This window comes from Triticum dicoccoides, chromosome 1A (assembly GCF_002162155.2).
Source record: "Triticum dicoccoides isolate Atlit2015 ecotype Zavitan chromosome 1A, WEW_v2.0, whole genome shotgun sequence".
Lineage (NCBI taxonomy): Eukaryota > Viridiplantae > Streptophyta > Magnoliopsida > Poales > Poaceae > Triticum > Triticum dicoccoides.
This window is the reverse complement of record NC_041380.1, coordinates 188,794,955-188,817,343: the sequence shown is the minus strand read 5'-3', so window position 1 is coordinate 188,817,343 and position 22,389 is coordinate 188,794,955.

Sequence of the window (22,389 nt, the reverse complement as noted above, 5' to 3'; positions counted from 1 at the left end):
ACCTGGGCCTTAGCCTACTCATTGATGTCAACGTCTACGAAGAATCCATCAGAAGGGGTTGCAGCGTCTTCTGTAAAAATGTAAATTATAGCAACATGAGTACAAAGGTACTCAGCAAGACTTACATCAGATCCTACATACATGCACATTATCAAGAAGGGTTGGTGGAGTTGTTGCAGCAAGCCAGCTTTGACTCTTGGCTAGGCTATCCTACGAGACTCCAACTTGAAATGGTTTTGCGCACACGAGTCCACTACTCACCACTTCAATACACTACCGAGGATCCACCTTCGTCTTCCTACGGAAGAGCCATCCTCGGCACTCACACTTATCTTGAGGCTTTTAGTAGTTTCCATTTACTTGTCTATGAACTGTATAGGCAACCAAGTAGTCCTTTACCGCGGGCGCGGCTATTCGAATAGATCATGATAACCCTGCAGGGGTGTACCTCTTCATACACGCTCTCACCACTTACCGTCGTTTACACGACATGTACTCGGCAACCTTCAAGCGGAAGCCCAATGTGGGTGTCGGCCACGACCTACCTAATCACCTAAGCCTCTAGTCCAGGTTTATCGCCTATTCGGGTTCCATCCATGAGGAGATCCGGCTGAGGTTTCGCTCACAGCCCCAAACGATGTGAACAGGGTTCCCGAGATACCTAACGGGTATTCGGTACACCGTGCCACGTACCTACCGCATCACAGCCCACCCCTACGGTCAACGCTGTCCACGGCCTCCAGTAGGCTACAAACACCAGAAACTACTTGCAACTCCTAGACAGAGAACTAGGGTGAATAAGAAGTCGAGAGGGTCCATTGGTTTCGGGCCCAATGCATGGTAGTAGCTGAATCTTAAATCACACATACAGATCTCAGTGCTTAAGGTCGGCTTCATTGAAACAACCCACCATGTACTCCTACATGGCCTCTCATCGATACCTTTACCAAATCGTGTTCACCACACCACTCTCATTACCGACATAATCATTTCACTCTAGCCCATCACCCAGATGAACCAGACCTGACACGACTCTAAGCATAGCAGGCATAGCAAGGTAGGAACAACACATACATATGGCTCAATTAACTCCTACACATGCTGGTGGGTTTCATCTAGTTACTGTGGCAATGACAGGTCATGCAAAGGAAGTGGGTTCAACTACCGTAGCACACAGCAGTTTGAAACGCGTTGTCTTAATGCAGTAAAAGAGAGTAGGAGCGAGAACATGGGATTGTATCGATATGATCAAATGGTTGGTTGCTTGCCTGATGGTTCGATGCACTGATACGGTTCTTCGTTAGGGTAATCACAGTACTCCTCGGAGGCAGAACCTGCCGCAACGAACACCGATACACAACCATCACCAAACAATGTGCGACAATATGAGGCATGCATGAAACATGGCAATATGAGTGTGTTGGGCTAATGCAACTAAGACCAGAAGGGTTTGAACCAATTTGAACCAAAGATTCAAATTTCGAACTCATACATGGCCCTTTAAGGTGTTATATCTTGTTCTGCGTTAAACATCAAGTTAACTTGTTTAATCATGCATTAAAATAGTACAGATGGATAGATTGGATTTTTCTGATCATTTTTCATATATAATTTGTCTGATTTGGAGTTACAGAATAAAAGTTATGAATTTTTGAAATTTAAACTATATTCTGGAATTTCCTATATTAGATTAAATCCAGAAAATCAATTACTGCGTCAGCCTGACGTCAGTGTGACATCAGCAGGTCAACGGGACACGGTCCGGGTCAAACCTGACAGTGGGTCCCGCGTGTCAGTGTGATTAGTTAAACTAAAATTAATTTAAACTAATCCTAATTAGTTAACAGGGCTGGGCCCCACCTGTCATTGACTTAGGGGAGTCAACCAGGGCCCACCCGTGGTCAAACCCGGGTCGGCTGCACCGGCGTTTAGCCGCCGGCGAGCCCGACGCGGCGACGGAAGTGGTTTTTGCCGTTCCGGCAACCAAACGAGCCACGGAGGCCACCGGAGAGGAGCTGAGGACGAACCGCAGCTCTTGGTGGAGTCCGTTGGGGTCGGGGTGGCCGGAGTTGGCGCCGGCGACAACTTTGGCGGCCACCGGAGTTCGGCCAAAGTCGAACTTGTCGCAAGAGGGGTCGGTGAGGTGCGGGGAGTAGCTAGTTAGGTGCTACGTGACGCAGTGAGCATGATGGACACCGTGGAGTGGCCGGAGGACGACCGGGAGCACGTCGGCGACGAGCTCCGCGGAGGTGGGTGCGGTTGAGCTCTGGGAGATCGCTACACGGCTCGGGAGCAAGAAAAGAAGGGAGGGGAAGATGGCTAAGCTCACGGGGAGTTCGACGAAGCCCTTGGTGCGGCCGGGGACGGACCGGAGCGACGACGGCATTGAAGGGGATCTCCGGCGACGGCGGTTCGGGCGAGGTCGTTGCGGTGGACTCGGGCGTTGCAAGCGCTCGGGGCTCGGCTTGCTCGATGAAGTGGACAGCGGCGGAGCTCCTGGACACGACGAGAGGACGCACGGGCGGCGGGGAGCACGGCTACGACGTAGGCACGGCGGCGGTAGCGTCGGCCATGGCTGGGGGGGCGCGAGGGGGAGGAGCTGGAGAGGAGAGGGGGTGTCTGGGAGGTTCGAGGAAGAGAGGGGGAGCGATCCACGACGTCACCGGGCGAGGGGAGCGGCGAGGCGGCGAGCAGGTGCGTGGCGCACGCTGCGGTCGCCGTCGGGCACCTGCCTGCCTGCCTGGCCGGCAAGCAGCTCGCTGGAGCGGCGCTGGGCTGGGCCGGCAGGTGGGCCGGGTGCTGGGCGCCAGGTAAGTTTTCCTATTTTTCCTGTTTTCTGTTTTTTTAATACTTCTGCAACTTTGTTGAATTAATAAAAATACTTAGGCAACTCCTAAAATCACCAAACTACTCCTGGTCCATAGTTGGATTATTTCCAACATGAAACATTTTAGTTTGGATATATTTGAGCATTTAAATATTTTATATAATTTTAAATGTCCAAATTCAAATATCTATGATTTAATTCAAAGACCCTAAGATGACCTAGGAAAATGTGCATCACTTCTGGCAGAGGTTCTGAACCAAGACAAAAATGATGGGCATTTTAGAAGGGCATTTCAGGTTCATTGAAAAAGTTTTTAGTAAACCCTAGTTGGTTTCAGAGGGGGCTGGGGGTTCTGTCATTCCCATTTCAGGTTTCTGATGAAAGAATAAACATGATGCAACACTCTAATGCATGAACTAGCTAGGGTGTGACAACTCACCCCCACTCAAAAGAATCTCGTCCCGAGATTTGGGTTCCTCCGGGAAGAAGGCAGGATACTCGAGTCGAAGATGATCCTCCCTTTCCCAAGTTGCTTCATCCTCAGAATGGTGCGACCATTGAACTTTGATAAACTTGATATTATGACGTTGAGTGGTACGCTCGGCCTGATCGAGGATACGAATGGGGTACTCTCGATACGTGAGATTATCTTGGAGATCAAGCGTTTCGTGGTCCACTCCACGGATAGGATCCGAGAAGCAACGCCTGAGTTGAGAAACGTGGAAAACATCGTGGACTCTGGAGAGATGCGGAGGTAGTTCCAACTGGTAGGCAACTTCTCCTCGTTTAGCGAGAATGCGAAAAGGTCCAATGTAACGAGGAGCCAATTTGCCTTTGATACCGAAACGATGGGTTCCCTTCAGAGGAGTAACCCGGAGGTAAGCCTTCTCGTCAACCTCGAAAGTCATAGCCTTATGTTTTCGGTCATATTGACTCTTTTGACGAGATTGGGCTGTTTTCAATTTTTCACGAACGATGCAAACTTGCTCTTCCGCTTCCTGAATCATATCCGGGCCAAAGAATTGTCTTTCCCCGGTTTCTGACCAGTTAAGGGGTGTTCGACAACGTCGTCCATAGAGCACTTCAAAAGGGGCTTTACCCAAGCTAGATTGATAGTTGTTGTTATAAGCAAATTCGGCAAATGGAAGGCATTTCTCCCTCTCCATTCCGAATGAGATAACAGAGGCTCGAAGCATGTCTTCTAGAATTTGGTTGACGCGTTCTACCTGACCACTCGATTGAGGGTGAAGGGCGGTGCTAAAGGAAAGGCGGGTTCCCATAGCATTTTGGAAACTTTCCCAAAATCGAGAGGTGAAAAGACTTCCTCGATCCGAGTTAATTTCCAAAGGAACACCATGGAGAGACACTATTCGGGAGATGTATAAATCTGCCAATTGACTAGCAGTTATACTCTCACGAACAGGTAAGAAATGGGCCACTTTGGAAAGACGATCGACAACGACGAAGATAGCATTATTCCCTCTCTTGGTCCTGGGAAAACCGGTAATGAAATCCATACCAATTTTATCCCATTTCCATTCAGGAATAGCTAAGGGTTGAAGGGTGCCAGCAGGCCGTTGATGCTCTGCTTTTACACGACGGCAGACGTCGCAATTAGCAATATACTGAGCAATTTCTCTCTTCATCCTAGTCCACCAGAACCTCTGGCGTAGGTCCTGATACATCTTAGTACTACCGGGATGAATAGTGAGAGGAGATTCATGAGCTTCCTTAAGGATCAATCGCCTCAGGTTTCGCACTTTGGGAACCACTAGTCGATTCCCGAAGTATACGACCCCTTGATCATCAATGGAGAAACAATTCGCAACTCCTTTCTTGATGTTTCTCCTGATGCGGGAAATTCCCGGATCTACCTTCTGTGCTTTGATGATCTGATCCGTAAGGGTAGGTTTCGCCACCAAGGTGGAAAGGAATCCTTGAGGAACAATGTGGAGATTAAGTTTCCGAAATTCCTCATGGAGAAGCGGTTGACTTTGTTGTAACATCAGGTTGTTACAATAAGATTTACGACTTAGTGCATCAGCCATGACGTTGGCTTTCCCTGGGGTGTAAGTTATTCCTAAGTCGAAATCTGTGATCAACTCGACCCAACGTCTTTGCCTGAGATTCAAATCCGGTTGGGTGAAGATGTACTTCATACTTTGGTGATCAGTGAATATTTCGCAGCGATTACCAAGGAGGTAATGTCGCCAGGTTTTAAGTGCATAGACTACGGCTGCAAGCTCTAGATCATGAGTAGGATAATTCTCCTCATGTGGGTGCAATTGCCGTGAAGCGTAAGAAATTACGTGTCGATCTTGCATGAGAATGCAACCTAGTCCTTGTCGCGAGGCGTCGCAGTAGATAACAAAGTCCTTAGAGAAATCTGGCGGTACCAGTATGGGAGCAGAAGTCAGACGTCTTTTCAGTTCCTGAAAACTATGCTCACATTGTGGAGTCCATTCGAACTTTTTATCTTTCTTGAGGAGTTCGGTTAGAGGTTTAGCAACTTTGGAGAAGTTTTCGACAAAGCGACGGCAATAGCTCGCTAAGCCCAGAAAACTCCGAACTTGCTTGATCGATTCAGGTGGAGTCCAATTAAGGATGGCTTGAACTCGCTCAGGGTTAACAGCAATACCTTTACCAGATATTACATGACCCAGATAGGTCACTTCTGACAACCAGAATTCACATTTAGAAAATTTGGCATAAAGGCGATGCTCTCGAAGTTTCTTCAACACTAGCCTTAGATGTTCGGCATGTTCTTCCTCGCTCTTGGAGTAGATGAGTATATCATCGAGGTAAACCACGACGAATTTATCCAAATACTCCATGAAGATTGAGTTCATTAACCGAGAAAAGGTGGCTGGAGCATTGGTTAAACCGAAGGACATGACGGTGTACTCGTATTGGCCATAACGAGTAACAAAGGCCGTTTTAGGAATGTCCCCGTTCCTGATTTTGATTTGATGGTAGCCCAACCTCAAATCCATTTTGGAGAAGACTGAGGATCCAGCGAGCTGATCATACAGGTCGTTGATCCTGGGGAGCGGATATTTGTTCTTGATTGTGACCAAATTGACAGGTCGATAATCTACAACCATCCGGTCCGTACCATCCTTCTTCTTGACGAAGAGGACGGGGCAAGCCCACGGAGATGAACTAGGTCGGATGAAACCCTTTTTCAAGGACTCATCGAGTTGTTTCTTAAGCTCGGCTAGTTCTAGTGGTGCCATCTTATAGGGTCTTCTAGCAATTGGGACGGTTCCTGGAATAAGGTCTATTACGAACTCAACATCCCTGTCAGGTGGAACACCTGGCAATTCCTCTGGGAAGACATCCGGGAAGTCACGGACTACCGGAACGTCCTCAAGGTCTGGCAAAGGGCTGGCGTTAAGAGAATATAACTGTCGCTTGGCTATTCGGGTCAAGACATTGACTATCTTCCTCGAGGGATGGGTGAGTTGAACAGTCCTAGAGAAGCAATCAATTTGGGCATGATGAGCTGACATCCAGTCCATACCCAAGATGATATTAATATCTGAAGATTTGAGGGCTATCAAAGATGCAAGGAAAACAAGTCTGTCGACTTGGATTTCATTTCCATGGCTTACTCTAGAAGTTTGCCATTTGGATCCCGGAGTTTGAATTACCATAGTGGATGGCATGTCACAGAATGCGGTGTTATGCAGACGAGCATAGCTCTCGGATATAAATGAATGAGATGCTCCTGTATCGAAAAGAACAGATGCCGGGTGGCAATTAACAAGGAGCGTACCGAGAACGACGTTGGGATCCTCTTGAGCTTCTTCGGCAGAGATACAGTTGACATGGCCACGAGCAGCGGTGGCCGGCTTGGCGTGGAACACTTTCCCTGTCAGCTTGCCACGGCCAACAGCTTTAGCAGATTGGTTGGGGTTGGTCTGGGGACACTCGCGCATATAGTGGCCAGATTCCCCACACTTGAAGCAAGTCACAGAACTGGTACGTGGAGGAGCATTGTTGGTTGGACCACCATAGGACTTGGCTGGTGCAGACTGTTGAACGGGGCGAGGCGCCTGGAAGGATGGCCTCGGTGTGAACCTGGGTGGCAGGGCAGTGTTGGGCACCCACACGCGGCGCTTCTGAGGACCAGCACCGGATGAGGAACCCACGTCACGGCCATGCTTGCGTGTTGCGTCATAATCAGTCTGACCAGTCTCAGCACTGATGGCCTTGTTAACAAGCTTCTGAAAAGATGTGCACTCATGCAGACGGAGGTTGCGGCGAAGCTCAGGACTAAGTCCCTTACGGAACCTTGCTTGCTTCTTAGCATCAGTAGAAACTTCCTCAGTTGCATATCGTGCGAGGTTACCAAACTCCCTGCTATAAGCATCCACAGAGAGTCGGCCTTGGGTGAAATTGCAAAATTCCTCACGTTTACGGTCCATGAGACCCTCCGGAATGTGATGTTCACGGAAAGCCTCGCTGAATTCAGCCCAAGTAGTGACATGGCCCGCTGGGCGCATAGCTCCATAATTCTCCCACCAGAGACTGGCAGGGCCTTCAAGATGATATGCAGCAAAGGTGACCTTGTCAGCCTCAGCTACTAGCGTAGAACACAGTTTGTGAGAAATACTGCGAAGCCAGTCATCAGCGTCGACAGGCTCGACGGAGTGGTGGAACGTGGGTGGATGTAACTTGATGAAATCACTGAGTGACACCACGTTAGTCCTTTGATGGTATGTTGTGTTCTGTTCAATACGCTCCAACAAACGGTTGGTCTCCCGCTTGTTTCTCTCGGCTTCCATCATAACCTCGGCTAGGGAAGGAGGATGAGGCAGATTTGCATTCCTGACTTCACTGCCTTCGGCCTGCTCTTGAGGAGCAGGGTTATTGCGCGTGTTGACCATCCTAGGTAAACAAGACAATGATTTAGTCAAAATGATAAGATTCCGACATAGGATACAAAATGTAAGGAATAACTCGGAATGCAAGATGATCATCCGTATGACATGGTAGATACAGAAACTGCTTCTTTATTCCATCGTCATACACACCATACAAGGTTTAGTACAAGACCAAACAAGGTACTATTACGGTGAAAAGAGGATTACATCTCATCGGAGGCATCCCAAGCTCCTATACATTATTTTTCTACACCTCCGGAAAGAGTACAAACTAGGTCATATCCCACGAGTCACGCGGGACGATAGACGACACAGCTAGTACGAACTAGTGACACTACCACTAACTCAGACCGACCCGTAGTAGTTCTCGTAGAAGTCACCTCCATAGCCTGGAAGCTCAACATGACCATCCGGGAACAGACGATCTCGCGGAGCTTGTGGACCATAGGGGCTAGGATGAGGTCTTGGACCAACAGACGGTGGCCTGCGGGGACCGCGAGGTGGGGTGATGCCTCCTACATCACGCCAACCCATCACATCTGGCAAAGCAGATCTCACAGGATAGAGATCGCGCATATCCGAATATCCAGCTTGCACCGCCGGTGCAAACCGAGTCAATGTGGCCCAATGGTCAGCACGGGTATTGAAGAGCTCTAGCCTCAAGGCCCGATTTTCACAGTCCTTATCCTCGAGCATCTCAGCAGTGGTGCGCGTCCCTGAATGCTCCTGAGTGGGGTCAGCATAGATAGCCTGGAGATACCCTTGTGCTCCCGGAAGTGATCCTGGCATATACCGGAAATCAGAGTCCCGAAATAGACCAGACCTGACCCGCATGATGGTCATCATAGAGTAGGCGGCGTCCTGCACAACCATCTCCATAGTAACCCCGAGTCCATAGGAACAGTGAAGGGGCTCGGTGGATCCAGGATAAGATGGAAATATCCTGACAGTGCAGAGATATTGGCTTTGATTAAAGTCTCGAAATTGCTCTTCGACCGTGTACTCGGGATACCAACGGTATCCAGCCTCAGTCATTACCCTGACCAACATGGCGGTATGGCCGGGTACATCTAGGCATCGAGTCAGGCGAACCACTTGATTGAGGTCGCGAGTGGCCATCTGAAAGCACAACCATAATGCAAAGGCATTAGAATTTCTAGCAAAATTTCGGCAGCATAACAGCTGTAAATGCTCAAGAAGGATTTTGAGACATTTGACAAAGGATTTCATACACACTCAACATCATCATATCAAAGTTCTGAGTCCATCCTAACAACATAATGTGGTAGTAGGACTGAACTAGGCTTGTATCCATCAAACCTATAAGGTACTACTGATTAGTAACACGTGATCCTGATAGAGAGAAAAGATCCTAATTCCTTAACCCCCGGTTGAAGAATAGACTGACTCAGATTAGAATGTCATAAGGTAAAGAAGTAAAAAGAGCCTTACGTTCCAACCCACAAACAATTCCCCTACATATAACTAAAGAATTTCTAGACTCAACATCGACCAGTTTGGCTTGGAGAACCTACAGGCAGTCCTGGCTCTGATGCCAACGCTGTCAGGACCCCGACTCGATGTCACATCGATCTAGCCTGTAACACCTCATATCACTTTGCGGCCTCACGCACGGTATACCCACGGGTGTCGCCTTACCTTTGCCCGGGACCATTTGCGCCTTTTGGCTCACGTATATGATAGTGTCGCTAGCATCCATATGATAAGGAGCCCGGGCTGACATGACTAGTCGTAAACCCAAAGTGGCACAGACTTACAGGGACAGGCATCCATGACCCAGCTTCGAACGTGTCGGTCATCAGCAAGTGGGTCCGGGCTGTAGCACTGGGCTAGCAGGACTCCGGTAAACCAGGCTGTAGCGGGCTAACAGGACTCCGGTACTCAATGCGTGACATTTCCCCGAAGGGACAGACACGGGAACGAAGAAGGACACATGCCGGCCAGCCTAAGTGTTCCAGAGCAGTAGCAGGCTACCATGGCTCAGCGGTAACACTAGGAGACATTTCCCGGTAAGAGAGGCTACTAAAGATAAACAACTAGATAGTCAGATCCCACACATACCAAGCATTTCAATAACATACACACAATATGCTTGATATGTGCAAATACGACAGGGCATCACAACATGACTCTACGACACAAGTACTTTCTTTAAGGCTCAGAGAGCCATACATAACATACACATAGGTACGGGTCACACGACCCAGCATTCAAGTCATACAGTCATACAAACCAGCAGCGGAAGTAGCTTGTCTGAGTACAGACAACTAGTAAAATAGAAGAGGCTTGGAAAGCCTAGCTGTACTACGTGGTCCTTCACAAGCTCAAGATCACCACCTGGGCCTTAGCCTACTCATTGATGTCAACATCTACGAAGAACCCATCAGAAGGGGTTGCAGCGTCTTCTGTAAAAATGTAAATTATAGCAACATGAGTACAAAGGTACTCAGCAAGACTTACATCAGATCCTACATACATGCACATTATCAAGAAGGGTTGGTGGAGTTGTTGCAGCAAGCCAGCTTTGACTCTTGGCTAGGCTATCCTACGAGACTCCAACTTGAAATGGTTTTGCGCACACGAGTCCACTACTCACCACTTCAATACACTACCGAGGATCCACCTCCGTCTTCCTACGGAAGAGCCATCCTCGGCACTCACACTTATCTTGAGGCTTTTAGTAGTTTCCATTTACTTGTCTATGAACTGTATAGGCAACCAAGTAGTCCTTTACCGCGGGCGCGGCTATTCGAATAGATCATGATAACCCTGCAGGGGTGTACCTCTTCATACACGCTCTCACCACTTACCGTCGTTTACACGACATGTACTCGGCAACCTTCAAGCGGAAGCCCAACGTGGGTGTCGGCCACGACCTACCTAATCACCTAAGCCTCTAGTCCAGGTTTATCGCCTATTCGGGTTCCATCCATGAGGAGATCCGGCTGAGGTTTCGCTCACATCCCCAAACGATGTGAACAGGGTTCCCGAGATACCTAACGGGTATTCGGTACACCGTGCCACGTACCTACCGCATCACAGCCCACCCCTACGGTCAGCGCTGTCCACGGCCTCCAGTAGGCTACAAACACCAGAAACTACTTGCAACTCCTAGACAGAGAACTAGGGTGAATAAGAAGTCGAGAGGGTCCATTGGTTTCGGGCCCAATGCATGGTAGTAGCTGAATCTTAAATCACACATACAGATCTCAGTGCTTAAGGTCGGCTTCAATGAAACAACCCACCATGTACTCCTACATGGCCTCTCATCGATACCTTTACCAAATCGTGTTCACCACACCACTCTCATTACCGACATAATCATTTCACTCTAGCCCATCACCCAGATGAACCAGACCTGACACGACTCTAAGCATAGCAGGCATAGCAAGGTAGGAACAACACATACATATGGCTCAATTAACTCCTACACATGCTAGTGGGTTTCATCTAGTTACTGTGGCAATGACAGGTCATGCAAAGGAAGTGGGTTCAACTACCGTAGCACACAGCAGTTTGAAACGCGTTGTCTTAATGCAGTAAAAGAGAGCAGGAGCGAGAACATGGGATTGTATCGATATGATCAAATGGTTGGTTGCTTGCCTGATGGTTCGATGCACTAATACGGTTCTTCGTTAGGGTAATCACAGTACTCCTCGGAGGCAGAACCTGCCGCAAAGAACACCGATACACAACCATCACCAAACAATGTGCGACAATATGAGGCATGCATGAAACATGGCAATATGAGTGTGTTGGGCTAATGCAACTAAGACCAGAAGGGTTTGAACCAATTTGAACCAAAGATTCAAATTTCAAACTCATACATGGCCCTTTAAGGTGTTATATCTTGTTCTGCATTAAACATCAAGTTAACTTGTTTAATCATGCATGAAAATAGTACAGATGGATAGATTGGATTTTTCTGATCATTTTTCATATATAATGTGTCTGATTTGGAGTTACAGAATAAAAGTTATGAATTTTTGAAATTTAAACTATATTCTGGAATTTCCTATATTAGATTAAATCCAGAAAATCAATTACTGCGTCAGCCTGACGTCAGTGTGACATCAGCAGGTCAACGGGACACGGTCCGGGACAAACCTGACAGTGGGTCCCGCGTGTCAGTGTGATTAGTTAAACTAAAATTAATTTAAACTAATCCTAATTAGTTAACAGGGCTGGGCCCCACCTGTCATTGACTTAGGGGAGTCAACCAGGGCCCACCCGTGGTCAAACCCGGGTCGGCTGCACCGGCGTTTAGCCGCCGGCGAGCCCGACGCGGCGGCGGAAGTGGTTTTTGCCGTTCCGGCAACCAAACGAGCCGTGGAGGCCACCGGAGAGGAGCTGAGGACGAACCGCAGCTCTTGGTGGAGTCTGTTGGGGTCGGGGTGGCCGGAGTTGGCGCCGGCGACGATTTTGGCGGCCACCGGAGTTCGTCCGAAGTCGAACTTGTCGCAAGAGGGGTCGGTGAGGTGCGGGGAGTAGCTAGTTAGGTGCTACGTGACGCAGTGAGCGTGATGGACACCGTGGAGTGGCCGGAGGACGATCGGGAGCACGTCGGCGACGAGCTCCACGGCGGTGGGTGCGGTTGAGCTCTGGGAGGTCGCTACACGGCTTGGGAGCAAGAAAAGAAGGGAGGGGAAGATGGCTAAGCTCACGGGGAGTTCGACAAAGCCCTTGGTGCGGCCGGGGACGGACCGGAGCGACGACGGCGTTGAAGGGGATCTCCGGCGACGGCGGTTCGGGCGAGGTCGTTGCGGTGGACTTGGGTGTTGCGAGCGCTCGGGGCTCGGCTTGCTCGATGAAGTGGACAGCGGCGGAGCTCCTGGACACGACGAGAGGACGCACGGGCGGCGGGGAGCACGGCTACGACGTAGGCACGGCGGCGGTAGCGTCGGCCATGGCTGGGGGGGCGCAAGGGGGAGGAGCTGGAGAGGAGAGGGGGTGTCTGGGAGGTTCGGGGAAGAGAGGGGGAGCGATCCACGACGTCACTGGGCGAGGGGAGCGGCGAGGCGGCGAGCAGGTGCGTGGCGCGCGCTGCGGTCGCCGTCGGGCACCTGCCTGCCTGCCTGGCCGGCAAGCAGCTCGCTGGAGCGGCGCTGGGCTGGGCCGGCAGGTGGGCCGGGTGCTGGGCGCCAGGTAAGTTTTCCTATTTTTCCTGTTTTCTGTTTTTTAATAGTTCTGCAACTTTGTTGAATTAATAAAAATACTTAGGCAACTCCTAAAATCACCAAACTACTCCTGGTCCATAGTTGGATTATTTCCAACATGAAACATTTTAGTTTGGAGATATTTGAGCATTTAAATATTTTATATAATTTTAAATGCCCAAATTCAAATATCTATGATTTAATTCAAAGACCCTAAGATGACCTAGGAAAATGTGCATCACTTCTGGCAGAGGTTCTGAACCAAGACAAAAATGATGGGCATTTTAGAAGGGCATTTCAGGTTCATTGAAAAAGTTTTTAGTAAACCCTAGTTGGTTTCAGAGGGGGCTGGGGGTTCTGTCATCCCCATTTCAGGTTTCTGATGAAAGAATAAACATGATGCAACACTCTAATGCATGAACTAGCTAGGGTGTGACACTCCCATCATGGACATCTAGTATTGCTCTTGCATCATATATCCAAATTCTTCACTATATTTCTGATTGGTGCAGCCGAAGATAATGTCATCCACATATATTTGGCACACAAACAGTTCACCATCATATGTCTTCGTGAAGAGCGCGGGGTCGAGGGAACCAGGTGTGAAGCCTTTGCTCTTCAGGAAGTATTTGAGTGTGTCATACCAAGCCCGAGGGGCCTGTTTGAGTCCATACAGTGCCTTGTTGAGCTTGTATACCATGTCATGATGTTTTGGATCTTCAAAGCCAGGCGGTTGTGCAACATACACTTCTTCTTCAATCTTGCCATTGAGAAAAGCGCTCTTCACATCCATTTGATATAGAAGTATGTTATGATGATTTGCATAGGCCAGCAGTATGTGTATGGCTTCAAGTCGAGCCACAGGAGCAAATGTTTCATCGAAGTCAATGCCTTCAACTTGAGTATATCCTTGAGCAACGAGGCGAGCTTTGTTTTTGACAACTTGACCATGCTCATCTTTCTTGTTGCGATATATCCATTTGGTGCCTATTATATTGTGCTTCTGAGGATCAGGACGCTTAACCAGTTCCCATACATTATTCAGCTCAAACTGTTGAAGCTCTTCTTGCATAGCTTGAATCCATTCAGGTTCCATGAAGGCTTCTTCAACTTTCTTGGGTTCTGTTATTGAGATGAATGCGAAGTGCCCACAGAAATTTGCTAGCTGTGTCGCCCTTGAACGAGTGAGCGGACAGGGTGCATTTATGCTATCAATTATTCTCTCAATCTGCACTTGATTGGCAACACGAGGATGTACAGGGCGAAGATTTTGCTCTTGCTGATCATTGTCATTGTTAGAGGGATTGTCTTCAGGCTGACCATTGTCTTTAGGTTGATCAGGTGCGGAGATGATAAGTTCCTCTTCAGGTTGAGCTTCAGAGGGTATGATTTCTCCTGTTCCCATAAGTTTGATTGATTCACTGGATGGAACTTCATCTAGCACATTTGGTAGGTGCTCTCTTTGTGAACCGTTAGTATCATCGAACCGCACATCCATTGTTTCAACTACTTTATAATGAAAGAGATTGAAGACTCTGTAGGAGTGCGAATCCTTTCCATATCCAAGCATAAAACCCTCATGTGCATTTGGTGCAAATTTTGAAGTGTGATGTGGATCCTTGATCCAGCACCTAGCGCCAAATACTCTGAAGTAACTGACATTTGGCTTCTTGCCAGTAAGGAGCTCATAAGATGTCTTGTTCAGAAGCTTGTGAAGATAAACACGGTTGATTGTATGGCATGTAGTATCAATGGCTTCAGGCCGGAATTTTCTTGGAGTCTTGTATTCATCAAGCATCGTTCGGGCCATCTCAATGAGTGTTCTGTTCTTGCGTTCGATGACGCCATTCTGCTGTGGCGTGTACGGAGCTGAGAATTCATGTGTGATGCCCAAAGTATCAAGATATGTATCAAGGCCAGTGTTCTTGAATTCAGTGCCATTGTCACTTCTGATGTGCTTTATCTTGGCGCCATAGTTGTTCATTGCTCGATTGGCGAAGCGTCTGAAGACATCCTGCACTTCAGTCTTGTAGAGGATTATGTGCACCCATGTATATCTAGAATAATCATCAACAATGACAAAGCCATAGAGACAAGCAGTAGTAGTAAGAGTTGAGTAATGAGTGGGACCGAAAAGATCCATGTGGAGCAGTTCAAAGGGTCGAGTTGTTGTCATGATTGTCTTCGAGGGATGTTTGGCCCTCGTCATCTTTCCTGCTTCACAGGCACCGCATAGGTGATCTTTCTTGAACTTGACGCCCTCGATGCCTATGACATGCTTCTTCTTTGCAAGGGTGTGGAGGTTCCTCATGCCAGCATGCCCTAGCCTCCGATGCCAGAGCCAGCATTCTGAAGCTTTTGCCAGAAAACATGCGGCAAGCTGTGGTCCTGCTGAGAAATCTACCACGTACAAATCATCCTTCCTATACCCTTCAAACACTAGAGACTTGTCAGATTCCACTAGAACAAGACAATGATATTTTCCAAACATCACAATCATGTTTAAATCACAAAGCATTGAGACAGACATTAAGTTGAAGCCAAGGGATTCAACAAGCATGACTTTATCCACGTGTTAATCCTTTGAGATTGCAACTCTACCTAGACCCAATGCCTTAATTTTACCAGTGTCAGCAAATGTGATTTGACTCTTGTCGGATGGACGTAAGGTTGAGTCCATAAGAAGGCTTCTCTTGCCAGTCATGTGATTGGTACACCCACTATCAATAATCCATTCTGAAGCTGCTGGTGTCGTACCCTACAGTGCAGTTAGGGGGATAGGCTTCACAAAGAGAATTGTGAAGCAAAAACATTTGACGAACCAGTGGGTTATGAAAGCTTAGATCGAGATTTGGACTGATAGGGAGTACCAAGCGATTCAGGAACAAAGTACATAATAAGACCATCAGGGCATTTGATCTTGAGCCCTACAAGATGTTTAAGGTCCCCAGCAATAGCGTCAAACGATTTTGTTTTTCTGCTGGAGACCCTTCCCTGCAAAACAGAGTTAAGCTTTCTTAACCACCCACATCTTCAAGGGTGGCTTAGAAGCAATAAGTCTAAGTGCAGCATCTGAGAACTTTGGCTTTGGAGCCCTAGCAAAAAGTCTTGCAGGAGGACAATTGTACTCATAAGAATAAGCAGAATAGTTCTTGGTCTTATGCACATGGCGGTTTCATGAACCGTGCTCATATTCATAGGCCTGAGTATGGCTTCCCTGCAAAACATTTGCGTTAGTGCGACTCAGGTGAGTCCTCTGTCTGTATGAAGCCTTTGGACCGTATGAAGCCTTTGGGCTGTATGAAGCCTGTGGTCTGGGGTTTGTCTTCTTCAGCTGTGGTGTCATGATGACAGTCACAGGAAGATTCTCCAAACACCTTTTCGGCACCCAGATATTCTTCATACGCGGTCCATTTTGCAGTTAGTACCAATATACCTGGCAAACACTTCACCATTCTGATTCTTAAGCAGTTTATAGTTTGCATCAAAGGATTCATCAATAATGATGGGATTAGCACAAGTGAAGCCAGATAGGGTGGATGGATCCGCTGAAGGTTCCTTTGCAGCAACACATGTGGTTTTGGGGTACTGCTCAGGTTTCCAGTAAGAGCCATTAGCATTCATTTTCCTTTCGAACCCAACACCCTCTTTCCTAGGTTTCGGTTCAGGATCTTCCTTTTGAGGACATCACATAGTGTCCGATGCCCTTTGAGACTTTTGTACATCCCTATTTCAAGAAGTGTCTTCAACCTAGCATTCTCATCAGCAATGACTGACGTGGTATCCTCAGCAGAGGGGTTAGTTCCCACATCAGCAGTTGAAGATATTGCAACAGTAGCAGCAGTAGAACATTCAGCAACAGAAGTAGCATTATCACGCTCAATGCATTTAAGACATGGTGGTTCAAATCCTTCCTGAGCGGAACTGATCTGTTTGGCGCGAAGTGACTCGTTTTCCTTTTGAAGATCTTCATGAGCCGCTCTCAATTTCTCAAGATCTTGCTTCCTTTGAAGATAATCATAGGAAAGCCTTTCATGAGTTGTTGAGAGCGTTTCATGACGATTTTCAAGTTCCTCATACTTAACATGAAGATTTTTTATGTCTTCAATTAAGGACTGAGATCGAGTCATTTCAGCATCTAGCAGATCATCACTTTTGTCTAACAGATTTTGAATATGTTCCATAGCTTTCTGTTGTTCAGTTGCAATTTTAGCAAGTGTTTTGTAGTTGGGTTTGGAATCACAATCAGAGTCATCTTCACTAGATGTTTGATAGTGAGTAGTGCGTGTGTTTACCTTAGCACCACATGCCATGAAGCAGTAGGTAGGAGCGGAGTAGTCCTTGTCATTTGCGTTAGTGTCGGTGATGAGGTCGTTGTCTTCAGTGTTGAAGATGGACTTGGCAACTTATGTTGTAGCCAGACTCACAACACCAGAATCGGACTCCTCCTCAGACTCCACCTCCTCCTCCTCAGAAGCAGACTCCTCCTCTGAATCCATTTCCTTGCCAACAAACGCACGGGCCTTGCCAGATGAGCTTTTCTTGTGTGATGAAGACTTGGAGGAAGACTTGGAAGAAGACTTTGAGTATTTCTTCTTCTTGTCGTCAGAGTCATACTCCTTTCTCTTCTTCTTCTTCTTCTTGTTCTCATTGTCCCACTGCCGACACTCAGAGATGTAGTGGCCAGGTTTCTTGCACTTGTGGCATGATCTTTTCTTGTAGTCATAAGCAGAAGCTTCATCATTCCTTGAGCTTGATCGTGAAGACTTTCTGAAGCCTTTCTTCTTGGTGAATTTTTGGAACTTCTTCACAAGCATAGCAAGCTCCTTTCCAATGTCTTCAGGATCATCAGTACTGTTGTCGGATTCTTCCTCAGATGTGGAGACAGCTTTTGCCTTGAAGGCACGAGTTCACCCATAGTTGGGACCGTAGATATCTCTTTTCTCGGAAAGCTGAAACTCATGTGTGTTGAGCCTCTCAAGTATGTCAAACGGATCGAGTGTCTTGAAATCAGGACGTTCTTGAATCATCAAGGCTAGGGTGTCAAACGAACTGTCAAGTGATCTCAGGAGTGTCTTGAAGACTTCATGCTTGGTGATCTCAGTAGCGCCGAGGTCTTGAAGCTCATTTGTGATGTCAGTGAGTCGATCAAATGTGAGCTGGACATTCTCATTATCATTTCTCATGAAGCGGTTGAAGAGGTTGCGAAGGACACAGATTCTCTGATCTCTCTGGGTTGAGACGCCTTCGTTGACCTTGGAGAGCCAGTCCCAGACTAGCTTAGATGTTTCCAAAGCACTCACACGGCCATACTGTCCTTTGGACAGATGACCACAAATGATATTCTTGGCAGGAGAGTCCAGTTGAACGAACTTCTTGACGTCAGCAGCAGTGACACCTTCTCCAGCCTTGGGAACACCGTTCTTGACGACATACCATAAGTTGACGTCAATGGCTTCAAGATGCATGCGCATCTTATTCTTCCAGTAGGGATATTCAGTTCCATCAAAGACGGGGCACGCAGCGGAGACTTTAATTATCCCTGCAGTCGACATAGCTAAAACTCCAGGTGGTTAAACCGAATCACACAGAACAAGGGAGTACCTTGCTATGATACCAATTGAAAGTGCATTATATCGACTAGAGGGGGGTGAATAGGCAATTTTTTTGAAAGGCTTCTATACGTGGAAGTTTCGAAGACAAACGATAGAAATAAACCTATTATCATGCAGCGGAAGGTAGACTACACTAGGCAAGCCATAGTCAAGTATTCAATGAAGTGAAAGCACAATGACTAATAGCAGCTAGGTAGTAAGGATCAGATAGGAAGATATTATGAAGCCAATCAGATCAAGCAGTCACTCAGTGAAGACAAAAGATAATGCAGTCATACAGCGACTTCACAAGGACCAACAGTGAGTAAAGGGAAGGGGAAGGATGAAACCAGTGACTTGTTGAAGACAATGATTTGTTGGACCAGTTCCAGTTGCTATGACAACTGTACGTCTGGTTAGGGCGGCTAGGTATTTAAACCTGAGAACACACAGTCCCGGACACTCAGTCCTGAACACGCAGCTCAGGACACCCAGTCCTCACCGTATTCCCCTTGAGCTAAGGTCACACAGACCTCGCCCAATCACTCTAGTAAGTCTTAAAGGTAGACTCCCAAACCTTCACAAACTTCGTTCACCGGTGATCCACAATGGCTCTTGGATGCTCAGAACGCGACGCCTAACCGGCTGGAGGATTCACAGTCCTCAAGTGTAATAAGTCTTCAGATCACACAAACAGGAAGACTTAAGTGATGCCTAACACTCTTTAGCTCTGGGTGGTTAGGGATTTATCCTCGCAAGGAATTCTCTCTCAAAGGCTTCAAGGTGGGTTGCTCTCAAACGACAAAAGCCGTACTCTAACTCTGAGCAGCCAACCGTTTATGGTTGTAGGGGTGGGCTATTTATAGCCACTAGGCAACCTGACCTGATTTGTCCGAAATGACCCTGGGTCACTAAGGAACTGACACGTGTTCCAACGGTCAGATTTCAAACACACACGGCAACTTTACTTGGGCTATAAGCAAAGCTGACTTGTCCGACTCTGGACAAGATTTGCTCTCATAGTCTTCACTCGAAGACATAGGTTTTGGTTAAGCATCACTTCAGTCATTCTGACTGGTTCTCTTGGACCCCACTTAACAGTACGGTAGTTCCTATGACTCAACAAAGAAGAAAAAGAACTACGAAAGATCTAAGTCTTCGAGCTCCATATGCTTCATGCGACGTCTTCTCGTGTCATAGTCTTCAATGTGAATATCTTCACATACCACCTTTGACATCAATGTCTTCATACATTTTTAGGGGTCATCTCTGGTAGGAAAACCGAATCAATGAGGGACTTCTACCTGTGTTATCCTGCAATTCTCACAAACACATTAGTCCCTCAACTAGGTTTGTCGTCAATACTCCAAAACCAACTAGGGGTGGCACTAGATGCACTTACACGAGTCTGATCGGAATGTCTCAGGAGAAGGTTTATCCTTCGTTGACCGTGAGAGCTTGTGATGGGCTAAGTTGGGACTCCCCTGCAGGGATTTGAACTTTCGAAAGCTGTGCCCGCGGTTATGGGCAGATGGGAATTTGTTAATGTCCGGTTGTAGATAACATGAACCTTAATTAATTAAAATGAATCAACTGCGTGTGTTACCGTGATGGTCTCTTCTCGGCGGAGTCCGGGAAGTGAACACGGTGTTGGAGTAATGTTTGCTGTAGGTTGTTCTTTAGTTCTTCATTCGTGCTTTGCCTTCTCTTCTCGCTCTCTTTTGCGAACAGGTTAGCCACCAAATATGCTAGTAACTTGCTGCAGCTCCACATATTACCTTGCCTTACCTATAAGCTTAAATAGTCTTGATCGCAAGGGTGCGAGATTGCTGAGTCCCCGTGGCTTACAGATTACTTCCAAACCAGATGCAAGGCCCGATGATTCCGTTCCAGATGATGCGCTTGAGCTCAAGTGGGAGTTCGACGAAGACTCACGCCGTTACTATGTGTCTTTCCCTAATGATCAGTATTGGTGCCCAGTTGGGGCGATCGGGACCATGTCGCATGTTGGGGTTGATCTTTTATTTTGGTACCGTAGTCGTACCATGAGTGTATTGGATGATTGTAATGCTATTTATGTACTTTGTGTGACGTGGCGAGTGTAACCCAACTATGTACCTTTTTCCCCTATTATCTATTTACATGGGTTGTTGTGAAGATTACCTTACTTTCCACATTGCTTTCAATGCGGTTATGGCTCTAAGTCGTGCTTCAACACGTAGGAGATATAGCCACATCGAGGGCGTTACAAGTTGGTAATCAGAGCCTTCCCCGACCTTAGGAGCCCCCACTGATTGATCGAATTAGCTGACGAGTTAAGTCTAGAAAAAAATGTTTTGAGTCATTTAGGAATTATATATCGGAGAGTTTAGGAATTCTTTTTACTCCCCAGTCCCTTCATCGCTCTGGTAAGGCATCCTGACGTAGAGTTTTGACTCTTCTCTTCTCAAATTTCACTAAAAAAAATTTAGTATCACGCGGGTATCTTGGAATCGTTCTGATCGATTTGTGACGAGAACATTGTTCTTGGTGCCTCCTGTCATTTAGGGGTTGTGGCAGTGTCCCGGGGAGTTGAGCTCCGAGGTGTTGTCGTCACAATTTTATCGTTGTAGTTCTGGAATACCTGAGTTTAGTTCGCCGACATCGAAAATCTCTTTTATGCAGTTGTTGGTGAGATAACCTCGACGCCACCCAGTACTGGGGCGGGAGTTCGGGAGTATTGCCATAACTTGTATAACGGATGCTTTTCGAAGGTTGAGGTAGACGATTTCTGAAGTTTTCTCGGTTATGTGTTGAAGGATGGATACAGCTGGATGTAGGATTTGCTACATTTGGGTGAGATATTATGCTTCCCCTGTATCCCCAACACCTGATTGCATAACCGGAAAGGTTCGGGAGTTTCATAGGTGGGAATTCTTGTAGCTCTAGTTCTTCTTCCACGGATATTTGGTTCGAGATTGGGTGATCCTTACCGAGTATTCGTTCTTGCTCCATACCTTGTTGTTGTTCTTCTTCTACATCAATTCTAAGTGGCTTCTGAATTTATGGATATGTGACCATTTTAATTGGAATGCATTCGTTCATTTCGTTCGGATGCGAAGACTATATGTTGAAATTTCAACCCGTTTGGTTCAGCTTCAATTTTTGTCTATCAATGTGCTAATGGATGTCAACCTGTTCAGGATGGCTCCTCCAACGCACACGACTCCGAATCCTGATCCGCCACCACCACCTCCACCTCCGGAGGCATGGCAAGCTATGATGGCCGCTACCAATGCAAACACGCAGCTGATCATGCAAATTCTTCAAGAGCGCAACCAAGCGAACCAAGGCAACCAGGGCAACAATCAGAATCACTTTGCTACACTCAACCAGTTCCTTGCTAACCAGCCAAGGACCTTCAGCAATTGTGTTGAGGCAACTGATGCTGATGATTGGCTCGTGGACTTATGCAAGCATTTCGAGTGCAGTAACGTCAGGCCTGAGGACTTTGTCAAGTTCGCTTCCTTCCAACTTAAAGACCAAGCTGCAGAATGGTTTCAGTAGTACAAAGATTCCAGAGGAGGCCGTGTGATTACCTGGGATGAATAACGTCAAGACTTCAAAGCTCATCGTATTCCTCAGAGCATGGCTGAAAGCAAGCGTGAGGAATTCCGCAACCTGAAGCAAGGCTCTATGTCTGTCTATGACTACAACAAGATGTTTCAGAAGCTCGCCCACTTTGCTAAGCAGGACGTCCCTGACGAGAAGAGCATGATATACCAGTTCAGGGGTGGTCTCAGAGAAGAAATCCAGCTAGCTCTTGTTCTCTTTGAGCCCAGGAGGTACGATGAGTTTTACAACATGGCATTGAAGCAAGAGGCTGCTCAACTAAAGTATGATGCTTCCAAGAAGCGAGTCAG